We start from the raw sequence: 19,009 nt of genomic DNA on the forward strand, positions 1-19,009 counted from the left end.
AGCTTCGTTCCCCTCTCCTAACTAGCCAGATCCTACAGGGACTGGAACTCTTCACCATACTAACACGCAACAAACAGAAGAATAACTGAAACCAATCAGCTATGGAAACTCACACAGCTTGCACAGTCCTACTAGGGAGGAAAACAAAAGACCCTGATTGCCTATTGAGATGTTAATGGTCCATGCATAATCCCCACCAGGGAAAGCAGAAACCCATTCACCAACTGAAACTGCACCTACTCATACAGAAACGTACAGAAGGAACACAGACCATGGGATACAAACTAGCCCCCTAGGAGGAACTACAACACACTGCCCCTTACAAAACAGGATAAAAACAAGCCAGCATGGACACAGTGTTCCAGAACAATGCCTGAAGAAGACCCAGGCAGAAACATAGCGACACACAGAAAGGCAAGATAGTCTTCCTATGGAGCCACAGATTCTACAGAGTTAAAGCTGCGTAACAGTGGAAACCTAACGGTGTCAACGAAGCTTTAGGCATTTAAATGGTAAGTATGGATCAATCCAGAGTTGACAATGCACGCAACCGTATGGTCACCCTCCACACTGCCTACACAACAAACATGTCAGACAGGATACCTTCCACCAAGGAACCAGGATCATCTACAAAATGATCCAAACAGTCCACCATTTACAAAACACAGCAGTTTTATTGGACGGTAGAACCGAGCACCCGCCAGCCTACGATGGAAGACTGAGGAACTTATAAAACCTGCCAAGCCACCTAAACTCACATATCTGAAGCTGGTAAGCAATGCCAAAAATTGGCTTCACACCACACTGCAGATCCTCGAAGAGCACTAGGACGAAAATCTGTCATACAACTAGAGGATCTTGAGCTTCCCCACTGGGAGGAAGCTTTCACACTTACTTCCAACTGATCAAAGAAACATTATGGGAGGAAATTGCAGAACACCACCTTTGGACCCTACAGTACACAAACTATCAATACTGGGTTAGGGAAGGACACTCGGGCAGATCAAATTATCACAGCAGTTTTTAAATTCTACAACGACTTCTACTGGAAAGACTGCGAACAAGACCAAGTAAGAGTTAAGTTGTTTTATAAAGTCATTATTTTAGAGCAAGGTATAATTCTGATAAAAATACAATAAACAATATGGTGAAGCTATTGGAGAGAAAATTAAGGCTCGGTTAAGAAACTGAAACAGTCTTGACTTGTTCCTTTACACAAAAGTTATTTATTTTCAAAAGAGACCCATGAGGATTCCTCTGGTGTGCAAGACCTGCCTGAAGACATTTGACCAGTTTCCTCTTCACCTAAAGAGGGTGTGTATGAAATGAGCCTCAGCAGAGGAGATCAGCAAGGTCCTTCTCCCGGCCAGGAAGGACTTGTTGAATCACTTGAGGAATCGGCAGGTCGGGGATTGCAAGAGCATAGGGCTCATGTGTGGTGAGAATGTGAGACTGGCGGAGTCCATGGACTGTTTTATGTGGAATCTTGAAGACACATCAGCAAGGTAAGATATTTAGAATTTATAAGGGTTCTTCTGTTTCATTTCTAACCTTTACCTTTATGTAAGGGTATGTTAAAATGATATACCAGTGGTCCAGATGCCCTGAGCAAGAGGCTGCTGTCCAGGAGGAAGAGATGCCAGAGACTGAAGTGGAAGAGGAAGGGGAAGATGTGAGTTCTGGAGAACTTTCTATTTTTTCCAAATGTATCTTTTGTTTTATACTTGTATTCTAGTTTGTCTTAGAAGTAAAAATGTTTAAATGTGTATTTTGTATTCCTTCTGTCCCCCCAGTTCTTAAAAGCCATCAGCAGGCTTTCAGGAAGATGGTGACCCAGGCTGGACTGGACAGAACGCACTCCCTGGATGCTCCTCACCTGGCTGGGTTTAAACAGGACCTTACCAAGGATCTTGGAGTGGCAGATTGCTCTCAGGAGGTATTTATTTTTTAAAGGCATTTAAGAGCAGTGATATTTCCATAGCACATGTTTTTACTCCTTAGCTTAAAATTCACCCATGTGAAATCTCAGCCATAAACATAGTGACTCTACATTTATCAGGTAGAAAATGTTTCCAGATTCCTGTTTTTATGGATCCATCTGCATCTTCCTTAAACTTTGTAAAGGGCCTATCCAAAACAACAATTATTGTAACCAAATGAAGACCACTGGACTGTCTCACCAAATCATTGCTAATTATATTAAGAACATAAACCATTTTCCGGGCTACATCCTAAATGATATCAGTGTGAAAGTAGAGGATCCCAGCCTGGCTAACCTCATCATCAACTTCCAAAGTATCCTAAAGGATATTCAGAAGAAGAACAGTAAGAATGTTGCCAAGAGATTACTAAAATTAGGTCATTTTCATTATAAAACTTCTTTCAGTTGTACTTTTAATTTGAATACAAAAAAAGTTGATGAGTACGAATTTCTCCCACAGATATAGACAGTTGCAGAGTCCAGAACCAAGTACGAAGGATTGCTGGAAGGTGTTGATGGTTGCAAAGAGAGATGTGTTGCACAGACTGGGCAAGACATCACCTTGCCTGAGCAGCTTCTTGTACTGTATTACCTGCAGGCCTTTCTCCACCTGAAGCACCTGCAGCACCCAGGGGTGGTAAAGAACATGAGAGTAAGGATACTTTCATACAACAAAAGTAATAAATTACATATATGGGATTTTTACAGTTTGGTGTATTCATTTTTATTTTCTCGCTATTACAGTTCGAGAAATGGGTGCAAAGAAAGTGTTGTCTCAACAAGTGGGCACAAAAATGGTCATAATTCCTGTTAAAGAGCACAAAACCTAAAACAGCAGCTGGCTTCCTTTACATTTAGTGAAGAAGGGGAACATGCAAGTTGATGGCTACATTGATATACCCATCCACTCAATTCAGGGTTGTGGTACAGTAGAACTGGAACCATCCTGGCAAGCAGTGGATGCAAAGTACTGTATCACCCATAATGTGACACCAGTCCATCACAGGACTCACTCACACCATGGCCAATTTTCATAGAAGCCAATTAAAATCCATGTTAATACCGAACAAAAGACCTCCACCTGCATAGCTCCAATCATGTACAGTATTTAAGAAAATCTGGAATGTACCTTAATTGCATTTTATTTGTGTTTTATCAGCCGTTTCATCTTTACTTCACTAAACTACGCTGTAATGCCCAGGTCAGCAGCTGCGAAAGGAGACGAAGAAGATGGACTGGTCAGCCAATGTATCAACAGTGTCGAAGTGCTAGAGAATTGGAAGCCCAACACAGGACTGCCACCAAATGACATGCAAATTAAAAAGTTGATAAAGTATCAAATCTGGGAAGGCCTGAGCATCACTGACGATCCTGTGAAGGGGAAGAAGTTTGTGACTTCCAGGTGTTTCCAGAAGGGAGAGGTGGTGTGTGATAACAATGGCAAGGTCATCACAAAGACAACTGCTGAAGCTCACAGGGAGAGATGAGATGTCTTTTCTTTTCAGATGAACCTGCACAAAAACTGCATTGATGCTCGTGAAAAACACTGAGCCTGCCTCCTGGATAAGGAGGCAAATCGGAAGATGGATAAATCCATCAAAGAGAAAAGACAATGTAAGGGCTGTAAGAAAGTCATTTATAATCAACGAACAGCCTGTCATAATTCTGTCTGTGACAAAAAGGGACATTGTTGAGGGGAGAAGAGCTCCTCTGTGATTACAGCATTTCCAGGAAATCATTTCAAGGTGAAGGACAAGCTCTGGAGTGGTTGGTTCACTGACCATTTCCAAAAAAGAAACTAAGTAAGTATATTAAAGTGCATATTTTGAAGATATTCATTTTCTTGTACCTTGGAATTAATGTAAAAATTATATTCGTGTTAATGTCTTGAAAATAGCATTTCTCATTCTCATCAGCAAGGATATAAGGAAGGGATATGGGACTGCTAAAAAGATACATGATTTTCAGGAGAGTATAGAAGGCAGATAACTATCCCACTCAATTGTTACTGCAAAGAAATGCCACAGTGTAAACAAAAAGGTGAACCATTCTTGAAATTTATTGACAGAATCTGAATAGCACAGCATTCCCAGACCAGGCACTGGAGTTTCCTGCAGCGTTAGATGGGTAGTTTCTTGGTAAGAGAGAGATCGACAGAGTACTGGACTTCATGAACAACACCTTTCCAATTCATCGAGAACAGAGCCCACAAGATCTAGAGTCTAGAGAACAATTTCTTACAATATTAGTGGTAGTTTCTGAATAGGTTAAGGACAACATAGTTGTAGAGCTATCTTGCAACTTCTTAAAAGTTGTAAAAGTGATTACCATATTGCCAGTGGTTTATATTTAAAACCTAAAGATTTTAAATTGAATCTTTCTTAAACAAAGGACTTTTTTCACAGGAACAGCAGCCTAAATCAGTTGATGACTGTAAATATGACAAGCTTGTGATAAATTTTAAAGTGCAAAACAAAGTTGTATTGTTTTGGTTTTGTCTTCAACATCATATTAATAGGCATGTTATTTTTAGAGCAGCTGCCTGCCATTCACCACCAGCCAAGATGCCACGAGGTACATGAAATGACCCAGAAGTACTTAATGATACAGAGAAGAGCATATGGGGGGAAAAAAAGAAGACAAGAAATATCCATTAACACGTGCATCTAGAAGCCAGAAGACGGGTGATGATCAGCATTTCAAAAGCAGACACTGGAGGTTGAATTCAAGTTTTAACAGTGATTGTCTATGTTTGGCCTCAACACAAATCATATTAATATGCTCACATTATTAATTTGTACAAAGTCTCCAATATTCATTACAGGCGACGTTCCCAGGAGTACACACGACCCAGCCAGAACATGGCTAGCTGATGTGCAGTGGACCTCAGGGAAAGAACTCTTGCCCACACGGATGTCTCTGCTCTGAAAACCACTGGATAAAGGTACATGGCGGTCTGTTCTCAGCTGTTGATTTTGTGAAAAATATTGAATATGAAAGATTGAAGTGTCACTATTCAATGAAGTTCAGACATAAGTATTATATTGAGAAGCTAGATCTGTTCTACTAATAGCTTTAGTACCTCAATATTGTACTGTTTGCTCTGGTTTTCAGACATCAGTCCAAGATTATTGGTGGGTTAATTGATTTCTGGTAAGATTGGCCCCACGTTTGAGTGTGTGTTTACATTTCTATCTGGCATCCTCAAAAGATGGTTTTGTTTCCTTTTCTTAATTGCTCTTGATTACTAGAGTTTATTTGGCATGATACATTTGTGATAAATGCTTTTTCTTTGTGAATAGTCTTATTTTAATGTACATAATGTCAATGAGTTAGTACCTTAAAGAACAAGCAGTAAAAGAAATGACATTTCAGGTTTATTAGCTAAAGTTTTTATAAGTGAACAGATTCCTTTACAGTGCAGAGACCCATCTTTAATATGCTGTGTGTGCTCATAATGGACTTGAAATTTGTTTTTGTCACAATGTAAAGGTATAATAAATAGATAATATACTCTATTTATCAAGACTTGACTATTTTAATTCCATACTTCCATTGACTGCTTTGGAATGCATTTCTTACAATTTTCCTAAATAATCATTGTCTTACAGTGTAGACCTGGGTGACATAACAGGGGTTAGGGCTGTGTTGACTGGAGGTATGTGTAGACTGGCCATTGTCTATGTGAGACTGTGGGATCACTAGGGGTTCCCCCCCCCCCCCCAACACCTGTAACATTGTCAAGTGGTATAATTACCTACAAAAGCTAAAGTTTCCTCCATTAAGGGGTCACTATTTGTTACATTCTGGCGGAACAAGAGACAAGATAAACCTCTCACTGTCACTGACGGAGCAGTCCGGGACACTCTATGCTAGATTGGACTGTTGTCTTTGGAAGATGGGGTCACAGGTGATGAAATAGACCACAATGGCAGTCCTGCCTAGCTGTTATATCACTGACAGACTCACCCACACATTGAGAAGAGAGCACTGGTTTCTGTGCAGAAAGCAGAACAACTCACTTTAACTGGTCAATTAGGTCTAATTGTTATGGGTTCGGTAATAGGGACCGAACCAGTGAGTGAACCCACTTGCAGGAGTGAACAAAACCAAGTCGTAATCCGAAAGCAAACCGTAATCGTAGGAACGAGCCGAGAGTCCAGGGGAAGCCAGAAATCCGAAAGGGAACGAGTACCGAAGCCGAAGCGAGATCCGAAGTCGTAGTCCGTAGAGCAATCCGAGAATCCAGGGGTAGCCAGTAATCCAAACAGAGCGAAAGTAACCAATCCAAGCCGAGATCCGAAAAGCCGAAGTCCAAAGGGAAAAACCGCAAACCGAAAGCCAAGACGAACACAGAGTAGAAGTAGCGCAACCAGGAAGCTCGAAAGGGAAAACCAATACTGAGCAACGAGGTAGGGAAGGACAGGTGTTTAAGTAGGATGAGACGGGGGTGTGGTGGTGAATGGGAAAACTGATAGGTGAACTGATGGATAGGGGCTACGCCTATTTCTGCCTCCTCCATTGCCGGGAGGCAGGGATCGTAACACTAATGAGTTTTATTGCCCTTGACATCTAACTTACTCCAGCCCCCCTTGTGGAAACAACCCCTAATTACTGTTCATGAGCTCCTGGCCAAACTTGTTCCCAGTGGAACCAACCTGGAGCAGCAGAACAGAGGTTTTTGTTTCTTTAAGTTGTCTGCTGTTGTAAAACAAGTCATCCCTTAGGAATAAAAACTCTCCCTCTAGTCTGGTTGCTATCTCCTTTATTTGCCCTATATTCCCAGGGCAAAGCAGCTGAGTGATCAAAAGCTGAACTGCAAGGAGCTGAATTTCACACTGGGTTACAACAGACCCTGGTGGGAGAATGGGCAGGAGAGGGCCGGTTGTGCTCCTGAACTAGTCCCCTCCTCTCCTACTCTCGTATTTGCATCACAGTCTCCAGCCCTATTGCTTTTCTTCCAGTTCATTTTTTTTAATACAGCTCGTGAATTATGTATACTCTTCTGAAGTATCAAGAAAGCACTCTTATCTTTATTTCACGTACAGTATACAACAGACTGCTTGATAGTAACCACAACTCCAATAACTTTAACTAGAGGAAGAAACCCAGCTTCTGCTCAAAAGAAAAAAAACATTGAAATCATAAATCTCCAACACTGGCTGGAGACTCTGTGTGTCCGTGCTCAGCAATTATACAGGACAGGACTCAGCGCGCAGCAGGTGCGGCTCATTGCTCTACGCTCCCCGTGCGGAATGCACGTCTCCTCCTTCCAGACTCGTAACACCGCTGCATACTGTACATCCCTCTTAAATCCCAGAAACACAGAAACTCCGGGATTTCTGTGAGTCAGTACTGGGTTTCTCTGTTCGAGATTACAAGCAGAAACCAAAAAAGCGCTGAAAGCAGGAAGTTATTTCTGTTCGTAGGCATAAACGTGTAAAAATACATTTTCTGATTCCTAAAACCCTAATAAAATCCATCTAAGTCTCCCTTTCGTTCCCAATGCACATAATTGAATATAAACCAGTCAAGTTCAGGTACTTTTCTGATGTACAGTATCTGAATAGTTCTGGCGCGGCTGTTGTAACAAAGATACTTACGAACTTTTTTTTCATACGAGCTCTTGCCATTTTTAAAATGAATATTTTTTTGAATTAGCTAAATCACACGAAACACCAGCATCACTTATCGTAAGCATCTGACCAATTACATTGCTGAATGTTAAACCCATTTAGTCTTATATTTATTTTATTTATTTATTTTTATTTATTTTTAACTTGTTTTATTTTTTTAAAATTACACACCTGTTAACGTAGTCCGGATCGCGGTCACCGAGGACCACTCCTGTCTCCCCAGATGACACTTTTTATTTTTAAGATAAACGCGAGATAAACGTTTGTTTGAAACTGCTCCACAAATTTTCTCACATGCACGTATTCTCCAATATCACCACAACAAAACCATAAAGTTTGTTTCCACAGACATGACACTATTATGCAATAAACCAATAAATTAATGAACTAGCAGAATCCCAAAACACATGGCAACCCGGCAAGCACAGCATGTCAATATCATACATTTTTACCAACAAAACCGCAAAAGCAAAAACCAGCAAATATATATATATCCCATGTTTTTACCTTATTCTGGAGCATGATATATATCCAAAATAACCCAGACTAGTTTATCTCAAGAGCTAGAGACTAGTAAACGTTACTGATTACGTAGTAAATGTTTGAAGAACGAGCGCCAGAAATAAGGCGATTTGATTGGTAAAAATCGCTGTCATTCTTTGTATTTTCAGCCATTCAGAGCCCTTAGGGGGTGAGACTTCCTCTAGAAGCTTCAGGCTGCATTTTTAGCTGTCAATCATTGACTCAGAAGGGATAATCAATCAGTTTTTTATCAGTTTCTTATCAGTGCTCCTTTTTTTCACACCAGAAGGCAACTCTGAGGTTTTTTTTCATTGCATAACAGCAGATAAAGGCTCTCTAGCAGTGTCTTAAGGTTTTTATAGCAATTGCAATGGTTTTTATTCTTATTATTTTCAATATTTTTATGATTTTTTATTATAGGCGTGAAATTTCATTCCAGGTCCAGTCTTCACAAAACATGATGTAGAATTTTTTCTAATTGATCAATTTGTCCCAAATTTTATCCAAGCTAGTAGCCACCTAGAACAAGGTTTTCAAATCATTCCCAGGCCCTTGACATGCATATAGTTGAAAAATCTGACATCTGAAGACCAAAAAAAAAATGTTCGCCAGCTTTTTTTTTTTTTCATATGTTTGTCTGCTGAGTGGACACATTAAGAAATACAAGACATTTGACTATTCAAACTCAAAGCTATGGGGGTTAGCTTCAATTTAAGACCTGAACCAGGCTCCTGCTATGTTCTGCTGCAGAGATATAACAAATGTTTAAGGGGGAGGAAATTCCAGGCAGACATTGGCTAAATATGTCACTGGTAGTAAAAGGTTAAGTATTCTTGCCATTTTTAGCATATTGTAAGTGGATTTTTTGCAAACATTTTATTTTTTAAATCACATGAAACACAATCAACCCATTGTAACTTCACATTGATAATTCCTAAGCTTTATAACTGTGTATTATTTCTTTTTACCTTGTTTTAATATTTTTTATTATTTTTGCATTTTACAGAGCTTTTTAATATATTGTGAGCATTTTAGTGTCATTTTAAAATAGGACTATCAATGGTCCTGACTTTTAAACCTGTATTTATTCTGACATTATTCTCTCCACCTGCAGATGAGGGAGGTATTTGATTTTAAATTTGTTGATTTGGGGGGAAAATATACATTCATTTCCTTGTATGTATCACCAGTGGGAAACTTGGCATTTTTGGATGAATTGCAATCTTTACTGCAAGGCCTTCAGACTGATATAGAAATGACGGGAGATTTAAATGACACGTTTGATAAATCAGACAGGCACAGTACAACATCTAAAATGGCAGAACCCTCTAAAGTACTGAAAAATTTCCGGCACTTTCATAATAAATAAAATTTAATTTAAAGCATAACATTTGCTTTAAAAAGAAAACCACAATTTTTACGATATCATATTTCAATATCGACGTTCAGATGAAGATTTTGAGGATTTGAATATCAATGGAGAGTACATTGATTTTGGGACAATGTTTGCATCTGAATAATCCTTCCTCCTGGAAAGAAGGAAAAAAAAAGTTTTGAGTCTCAGTCTTCAGGATCCCCCCCAAAAAACGTGCAAATTTGTTTCCGATGTATTTTGGATAAGATATAACTCTCATAGAAGATACATTTTATCAGTTGAATGCAGTCGATACTTTCGACTTTTTATATGATGATAGGACCTACATTTAGGGCTCAGTACTGATAACACTGCTGCTATTGATGGAGTAGAAATATCTGGCAGTTTTTTTTTTTCTGAGGCAAGAAGTCCTAGAACACCTCCTATAAAAATGTTAAGATTCAGAGCAAGAAATATTTTTCCACCTCACCTAATGCTATTGCATTAACGAGGCTGAAGTTGGCTTCTTATTCGCCAGCTGCTGCTTTGCGTTTTTCGTTCCATATTAAATGCTGCTGCTGTGATGTTATGTCGTCTTTCGCCTGTAGATGGCTCTCTACAGTCATTTTTAAAAATACTTATCCGGATGTATTACTGTATATTTCCTCAGTAAAGGGGAATATGTAAGTAGAGACTGTCCAAATTGCATTTTTGTATGAAACACATTTCAGAAACACAACTCACAATAAAACAAACTGGCATGTTATACCACGAGTAAATAAGACAAAGGCAAAACGTAAATTCACTGGCACTTTCTGCATATTTTCCACGACCTTGCCTTCTGATCATAAAAAGACTCAAACTCTTGCATTTTACAAGAAATTTTAATATAGCAGTTTTAAATGGGACATTTAGAACATGGTATATGAGACTATATGGTTAACTGAGGATGAGCAGAGGGTGATCGAACCTACCTCCTGGTTATAAAAATGTCTAAAAATTCTGACACAGATGTGTGAGAGACAATGGAAAAGACTATCAAAATCCTGAACTTCAGGACATTGTACTGTACCGTTTTTTAAATACAGCCCTCTGAACATGGCATGAGAGAATACATTGTCAAATGGTTAATGCAATGTTTGCTATATTTCTAGGGCCCTCCCTCCTGATTTTAAAATCGTCTCATATTTCTGACATCAAGGTGTGAGACACAATATAACAGACTGTCAAAATCCTGAACTTCAGGACATTTTATGATACCATTTTAAAAATATGACCCTCTGAGCATGGCATGTGAGAAAATGGCATGTGAGAATGCATTGGGAAAAGATGAATGCAATTTCTGCTGAATTGCTATGGCCCTCCCTCCTGATTACAAACTCGTCTCACAATTCTGAGACTGAGGTGTGAGACACAATGTAACAGACACTATTAAATTGTGAAGTACAAGAGATTATACTGTTACGTTTTTTTTTAATTTTTGACCCTCTGGCATGTGAGGACTTGTAGTCAACAAAATAGCACACATTTTGCCAATTTGCTTTGTCCGTCCTTCCTCGTTACCAAACATCTTAGTATACCGAGACTAAGGTAAATGTCTCTAAATCCAGAAGTTAAGTTGTCAAAGTATATCGGAGTCAACCGATACTGATCAGGTTCTGCTGCTGCTGAGCCCGCAGCCTTCACCATAAGGTCCAATTCCCCAAGCCTGTACCCTTCAGAAATTGCAGTATAGAATGAAAAAAACTCCAATAGATATCGGCCACTGTTGGCGATTTTCCTTTAAGAGAGATAGATAATACTTTATTAATCCCGTAGGGAAATTGACAAATGATTCTCCAGAAATTTTACGGAGTGTATCACTTTCACTGAGACCGAGGAGTGTTAAGCTGTACATGAGTCTTTGTGGCTCGGTTGTTAACAAAAAGGGTGGTGGTTTGAGCCTTCCCAGGGACGCTATGAGCCTTTTAATGTACACACCCGTCTCACTTTACCTCCACGGCCGGTCTTGTACCGCAATCAAATACAGAGCCCGCAGGGGGCAGTAGGCTCGCAAATATAGCTCACTGTGTATATAATGAAGAAGCGGAGGTTAGTTTCTCATCTGCATGTTACAGAGCCTTATGCAACTCGCAACAACAGTTGGGGTTTGATCCCTGCACGGGCTATTAGTTGAAAGACCATTGTAAATGACGTGTAACAGATTTATCCAGCTGGCTTTTATGTTTCATACTAAATTGCTATCTTGAAACCAAAATAATTAGAAATATGGAACACAACTGTTGTTTCCCATGGAGGAAAGCTGTTTTACACTGACGTCACTCCTTTTTATTTAATCCAGATTTTAAAAACAACTCCGCCCTATCAAAGGAAAATGTTACACAAAAGTTGGAAAGCACACTCTGAATCCATCTGTATATTTGATTTCCGCAATCCGTTCAAGGCTGCCTATGTTAATCGTAAGTGTATAGATGAAACATTTAATATATTGTTCAGTTTAAATCAAAATGCTTTACTACTACAAGAGAGAAGTATAGTATGGAGGATGCGACAAATGTGTGATTTCTTGGAAGAAAACTACTTTTCTTTGCGTTCGAAATTAATTCGAAACAATTGACACACAAACCCTTTGTCTTTTTTAAAGAGATTATATCTTTAAACAGACAAATGTATAAAATGTGTTTTTTTTACCTAGAGATTTTGGACAGGGGCGATGTATTACTAGTAGAGGCTGCTCCCCGTCGGTAATCAAACCCCGGTTTCCCGCGTGACAGGCTGGGACACAAACAACTTTACTAACTAGGAGCGCTTGCTAGCTATTAGGAGGCATTTACTCTTAAATATGTTACTGTTTTGGGTTTCGACTTTAATTTTCCCGATACCAGTTTTTTACAAAAGTAAAGGCACATGGCACATGGCACATGTGTGGCACATCACGTCCGAGTTTAGTGACAACTACCTCAGAGATTGTAAGCTGGGTAGTTTCAGATCACTTTTTTTTAAAGGTTCAAGCAAACCCGAATACCTTTGTGTAATCGTTTTTCATAAAGTGTCATTGTATTATAGCATGTGCCCTTAATGATTTTCTTGATACGTTATATGTGCTCTTGTTTGTATTGTATGTAGTTTTGTTGTTCAAATAAAACGTAAAAGACACAACTTTCCGGATGCGGCTGCTGTAAAAATAAAATGACATCAAGGGTGCTGTACGCAGAGGTCTGAAACCTGCTCCACAGAAGATCTTTATCCAGAGGTGTTAAAGAAGTCGAGATCTCGCCATGAGAGGGGAAGCATCTCAGAAAAAGCAGGTGCAGTCGGTTCCACGGTCATAACGCCACTAATTCGGGCGACAAGAGCAAAACCCACCTGGCTTCCTCCGGGTAAGTAATGAGACAAAGAGACAGTGCCCAGCGGGTAGCGTGGCCGAGCGGTCTAAGGCGCTGGGTTAAGGCTCCAGTCTCTTTTGGGGTGTGGGCTTGAATCCCACTGCTGCTAGGAGTTTTTGTGTTACAACCACCAAATGGAGCAATGTGTTAAAAGCTACTTTATCAGCTTAACATCAAAGCAGGGAGAAAAAAGTGCTTCTTCTTCTCAACACAAATTATCGTTTCCACCTTCGGCATGGAAGTTTGTCTACCAAGATCACTTTTGAGTCAGTGCAAATCACAGTGCGCCCTCAATTTTAATGTCGGTTGTGCTCCTTTTTTCTGTGAAACGTTAATGTTCTGCATTTTCAAGTCGAGTCATCCTCAGGGGTAGAGCTGATTATGTCTTTCCGCATAGCGCTCCATCAGAAATAACTTGTCTAAGTTCAAAAGAGATTGTGGGTTTCACTTCAAGCAATCACAAAGCATACCTCACATGTCAGATCTAAATGGGGAATTTGTTGGTTACGAAGCTGAACGTTTTTCCATGTTCTGCTAAAGTATCCACTGGCTTGCCTTTATAAGCAGTCTTGGAAAGATAAGCTGTGCTTCATCTCAGGAAAAATCATCAGTACTGTCATTTTATTCTGTGTGTATGGCCGTTATTTAAAGTATATAAAAATCACGAGTTCATAGACTTATCCAAATATCAACGGCACCTTGTAAACCTGTCATAAGAATTCCTTCAATCCAATAGTTTCACTCCAGGGAAAAGGCAGGGAAACATAGAGAATTCTTATTTAAAGACAACATTTGTATTGGATTGCATGTAAGCAGGCACCACTCAGAATTCCTAATATGATTTTGAATTCAGTTTTGCAGTGCTTTAGTGCTTTACTACTTTCAGAGAGTCCTTTATTGACCTTGCTGAAGCAGAGAAGCGACATAATCACAATTGTGACCAGTTTTTCTGCTGTTTCTGGTTAATACTGATTATTATTTTGTATTTTGATTAGTATTTTTCGTAGAGTTCTTCCTCAGCTTTTTAGTTATTTGGTGAGCAAGAACCACTGAGAACGAGTCTGAATCAATCAAGAACACATATGGTACTGCTGTCCTGTGTATTACTGCTTCATCCTAATTGAGCTTTTCAGTGTTGAAGAAGACGTTTCCAATTTCGATTGCTGGTTTCAGAGGATGTGCTACAAGATCACAGATTCATTTGAAAAGATTTGGAGATGCATTGGCTGGGATTCAAACCTGGCTCAATTGCATGAAGGCACCTATACTCAGCAACGAGAGGAAAGGAGAAGGGGCCAGAGGTAGTGTGGCTGAATGGTCTAATATGCTGGATTTTAGGCTCCACTCTCTCAGGGGCGTGGGTTTAAATCCCACTACTGCCCAATGTTTCAAGACCTTACTTCCTGTGATTTGTAATATGGTCAGTAAAAGCACTTTATGTAAGTATCTCTTATGTCAGCGCTACAAGTCACTTACTGCTCCACAGGACCGGGGTTCAATCCCTGGCATCTTCAGGTGTTTTATATAACTGTACTCACATCAAAATCTTCTGTTGAGTGAGAACTCTTTGCTCGTGTTCATGAGAGCCAGGTTTACCTTTTGAATCTCACCCGGGATTTCCTGAGAGATCATTCAGTGAGCGAGTCCTCCCTCTGGACTCCGCACTGAGCTGAAAGCTGCACGAATTCCTCACTGTGTGTCCTGTACTGTTACAGGTGGTCCAGCGTAAATGTGCAGCACAGTGATATGAACAACTTGAATTTTTCTGTATGTGAAGGAAAATGCAAAAGAGCATGTAAAGTATTGATCATATAAAATATCCATGGTACAACTCGAGAAAAAACTGAAGCACAAAACAGCGACTTTTGATGATTACAAGAGATTCAAGAAACACAACCGTCCGCAGATGGGTTCGGATCCTGAACGCTTAAGTCAAAAGAACAAAAGCGAAGTAAACTCTCTTCATTGTCTTATAGTTTATGTAATAAAATAATTTTTTACTTTCTTTATAATTTCTTACTGTTGATAGACGATTTATTGAATTTTAACAGAATCACAATTACAAATATTTGGGGTTAAACTGTTATTCACATACTCTAACAAAGAGAAACGTTCGTGTCTTCCGGTGTGTGAGCCAATTTCTCAAAACATTAAAAAATAAGTTATAGAAATTGAATTGTTCTACTTTTTAGGCTTGCATAGTCTTATTCATATTTCAGTTAAGCCTTTTCTTCTGTAGTAATTTCATTTGATATTAAAATTAGTCCTGATTTACAAGAATTTTGTAATAAGTTTCAGTTTAGGAAAATCGTGCCCAGAAGCTACCAAAACTGGTAATGTTCACATAATGTGTAATGCCAAAGCAGCAGTTGGGGTGGGAAACAAAAGGCATTTCTTGATATGAATCCTAAAACTTCATAGATGGCATTCTAGGACTTCTTGCTTCAGATAAAGCTGTCAATACATCATAGATTTCTACTCAATCAATATTAGCAGTGTTATCACTACCGAACACTAAATATAGATCCTGGCAATAATTCATGAGTTGTTTGTAAGAAAATTGTTTATGTTTTTTTTTAACATATTTTCAATACCAGACAAAAAGTCGAAAGTTTCAATTTCATGCAACTGATGAAATCTCTCTTCAATGGAAGTTATAAGTACAGTACATCCAAAATACTGCGGAATCAATCAAATTTACATGTTTCTTGTGGATCCAGAAGATCATTTTGAGACTCAAAACATGCCTGTCTTTTCTTTTTTCGAGGACGAAGGAGTAGCAGCAGTAGTAGCAGTTATGGCAAGAACGTGTTTAGAGTTCAGGACTTCTCATTTCTAATGCAGAGCCATCAACTCGGAAAGCACCGCCCGCGATAAAAGAAATTGCAGAATTGGTCTGTTCATGCTGCCTACACGCTTTGAATTGCTGGCATTTTCTGCAAGCGTTCCTTTTTGAGGGTTCATGAAATTCCTCACATTTGAGCCAACACTAAAATATTTCATTCGGGGTCGCCTAATTCATAGTGCAAACCGAATCTACAGGGGAATGCTGTGGCACATGAAGCCGTTTGTTATTCTGTTGTGAGGTGTGAGGGGCGGAATGCAAATCGAGTTGGTGAATAGAAAATGAAACAGGAGTCACTTCTTGAGCTACGAATTCCAAAAAGTATGAAAACCTGTGCATTTTAACAGTGCAGAATACTCACAAATTGCACTGAGTTGCTTGCTTTCTTCTGCTGCTTTTATATTTCAGTCATTCACTGTAGCACTGGAACAATTCAAGAGAGGTAAAAGCAGAAGCTGTCAGGAGTGGCATTTGAACCCACGCCTCCATTTGGAGACCAGAACACCCAAGCCAGCTGGAAAGACACATGTCTTTGAGTCTGGTGCCTTAGACCACTTGGCCACCCTGACAAGCACAAGCAAGTGGTGTGCTGAATGCACCAGTAGTTGACTAAACTGAGTTTATTCCCTGAAATTATTTGCTTGCGAAGAGCCAAGTTGCCTTGAATGGATCTTGGAAATCAAATATACGGATGGATTGTTATTCGGTTGTGAGTTTTGAGGGGCGTATTATAAATTGAGTTGGTGAAAAGGCGCTTTTTGTTAGTCTGTCGGGAGGCTGCACAAGGTGTTTAGAGGGAGAACTTCTAAAAGGCAGGCTCTCTATGTTTAACATCAAGAAAGATTTTTTTTTCTCAATGGAAATGCTCTTTGGCGCTTTCAGCTTTACGTAGGGAACAACGTCTGCCGAGACCACTTTTGAGCCAATGCAAATGGTAATGTGCCACCAAGTACATTTAATATTGGCTGTGGTAGCGAGCTGCTTTTGTTTGTGAAGCTTTTACTTCTTTAAGCTGAATCATCGGCAGGAGTAGCTTATTAAATCTTTGCTCATTGCGCTCCATCAGAAATACCTTGTCCATGTTCAAAAGAGATCAGGGGATTTACTTCATGCTTTCACATGGCATACCTTACACGAAAGATTTAAATGGGGAATTGATTGTGCTTCTTGATGTTGTTCCTGTGGTTGCCTTGGTTACAATGGTGAACGTTCTTCCACGTTCTGCTAGAGTATCCACTGGGTGGGCTTTATCAATTGGCTCGGATAGGTCATCAGTGCTCCTTTTTTCTGTGCGCATGACCGTCTTTTAAAACATATAAAATCACGAGTTCATTGATTTCTCCAAATAACAACAATACGTTTTAACCCTTCAATCCAATAGTTTTACTCCAAGTAAAAAGCAGCGCAATATATAGAGAGATGACATTCAAAGATTTCAACGTTCTTATTGGATTGCCTGTATGCAGATATCGCTCAGAATTGCTAATATGATTTTAATTCAGTTTTTCTCTACTACTTTCAGTGTCTTTTATTGACCTTGCTGAAGCAGAGAAGTGACATAATCACAAATGCAACCAGTTGTGCAGCTGTTTCTGGTTAATAATGATTAATGCAAAAAAAAAAAACAGCTCCTTGCATTAAGAGTCCTCCCTCTGGATTCCTCTGAAAGCTGCGCGAATTACTCACTGCGTGTCCTGTACTGTGTAGCACAGTGACAAGAACGCCTTGAGTTTTTTTCCGTATGTGAAGGAAAATGCAAAAGAGCATGAAAAGTATCGATGGTATAAAATATCCATGGTACAACTCGAGAAAGAACTGAAGGACAAAATAATGACATTTGATGATTACAAGAGAAACACAACCGTCCAAACATGGGCTTGGATCCTGACCGCTTGCGTTAAAAGACAAAGCAAAGGATATAACCTGTAAATGTCTTCATGTCTTACAGTTTATGAAATAACACAATTTCTTACTTTCTTACTATTGATAGATGCTTTTTTAAATTTTAACAGAATCACAATTACAAACAAATGGGGTTAAACTGTTATTCACATACTCTAACGAAGAGAAACGTTAGTGTCTTCCGGTGTGTGAGCCCATCTCTCAAAAAATAAAAAAATAAGTTCTATAAATTGAATTGTTCTATTTTTCAGGCTTGCATAGTCTTATTCATATTTCAGTTAAGCCTTTTCCTCGGTAGTAATTTCATTTGATATTAAAATTAGTCCTGATTTTTGGACATGGTTCATCTTAAAGAATTTTGTAATAAGTTTCAGTTTAGGAAAATCGTGCCCAGAAGCTACCAAAACTGGTAATGTTCACATAATGTGTAATGCAAAAGCAGCAGTTGGGGTGGGAAACAAAAGGCATTTCTTGGTATGAATCCTTAAACTTCATAGATGGCGTTCTAGGACTTCTCGCTTCAGATAAAGCTGTCAATACATCATAGATTTCTACTCAATCAATATCAGCAGTGTTATCACTACCGAACACTAAATATAGATCCTGGCAATAATTCATGAGTTGTTTGTTAGAAAATTATTTATGGTTTTTTTTAAACATATTTTCAATACCAGACAAAAAGTCGAAAGTTTCAATTTCATGCAACTGATGAAATCTCTCTTCAATGGAAGTTATAAGTACAGTACATCCAAAATACTGCGGAATCAATCAAATTTACATGTTTCTTGTGGATCCAGAAGATCATTTTGAGACTCAAAACATGCCTGTCTTTTCTTTTTTCGAGGACGAAGGAGTAGCAGCAGGAGTAGCAGTTATGGCAAGAACGTGTTTAGAGTTCAGGACTTCTCATTTCTAATGCAGAGCCATCGACTCGGAAAGCACCGCCCGCGATAAAAGAAATTGCAGAATTGGTCTGTTCATGCTGCCTACACGCTTTGAATTGCTGGCATTTTCTGCAAGCGTTCCTTTTTGAGGGTTCATGAAATTCCTCACATTTGAGCCAACACTAAAATATTTCATTCGGGGTCGCCTAATTCATAGTGCAAACCGAATCTACAGGGGAATGCTGTGGCACATGAAGCCGTTTGTTAATCTGTTGTGAGGTGTGAGGGGCGGAATGCAAATCGAGTTGGTGAATAGAAAATGAAACAGGAGTCACTTCTTGAGCTACGAATTCCAAAAAGTATGAAAACCTGTGCATTTTAACAGTGCAGAATACTCACAAATTGCACTGAGTTGCTTGCTTTCTTCTGCTGCTTTTATATTTCAGTCATTCACTGTGAGCTAGCACTGGAAAAATTCAAGAGAGGTAAAAACGGGAAC

At 39.2% G+C, this 19,009-nt stretch overlaps 1 non-coding gene across 1 annotated transcript; it reads right to left on the bottom strand.

Annotated features, from left to right (window-relative positions):
- Positions 1-16,180: 16,180 nt before the first annotated feature.
- On the bottom strand, positions 16,181-16,293 carry trnal-caa (transfer RNA leucine (anticodon CAA)). The gene is made up of 2 exons: positions 16,256-16,293; positions 16,181-16,226 (listed from the first exon to the last, which is right to left on the bottom strand). It is a non-coding gene; the product is annotated as a tRNA-Leu (tRNA).
- Positions 16,294-19,009: the final 2,716 nt, after the last annotated feature.

Source organism: Lepisosteus platostomus, chromosome 5 (genome assembly GCF_059453375.1).
Source record: "Lepisosteus platostomus isolate fLepPlt1 chromosome 5, fLepPlt1.hap1, whole genome shotgun sequence".
In the NCBI taxonomy this organism is placed as follows: Eukaryota; Metazoa; Chordata; class Actinopteri; order Semionotiformes; family Lepisosteidae; genus Lepisosteus; species Lepisosteus platostomus.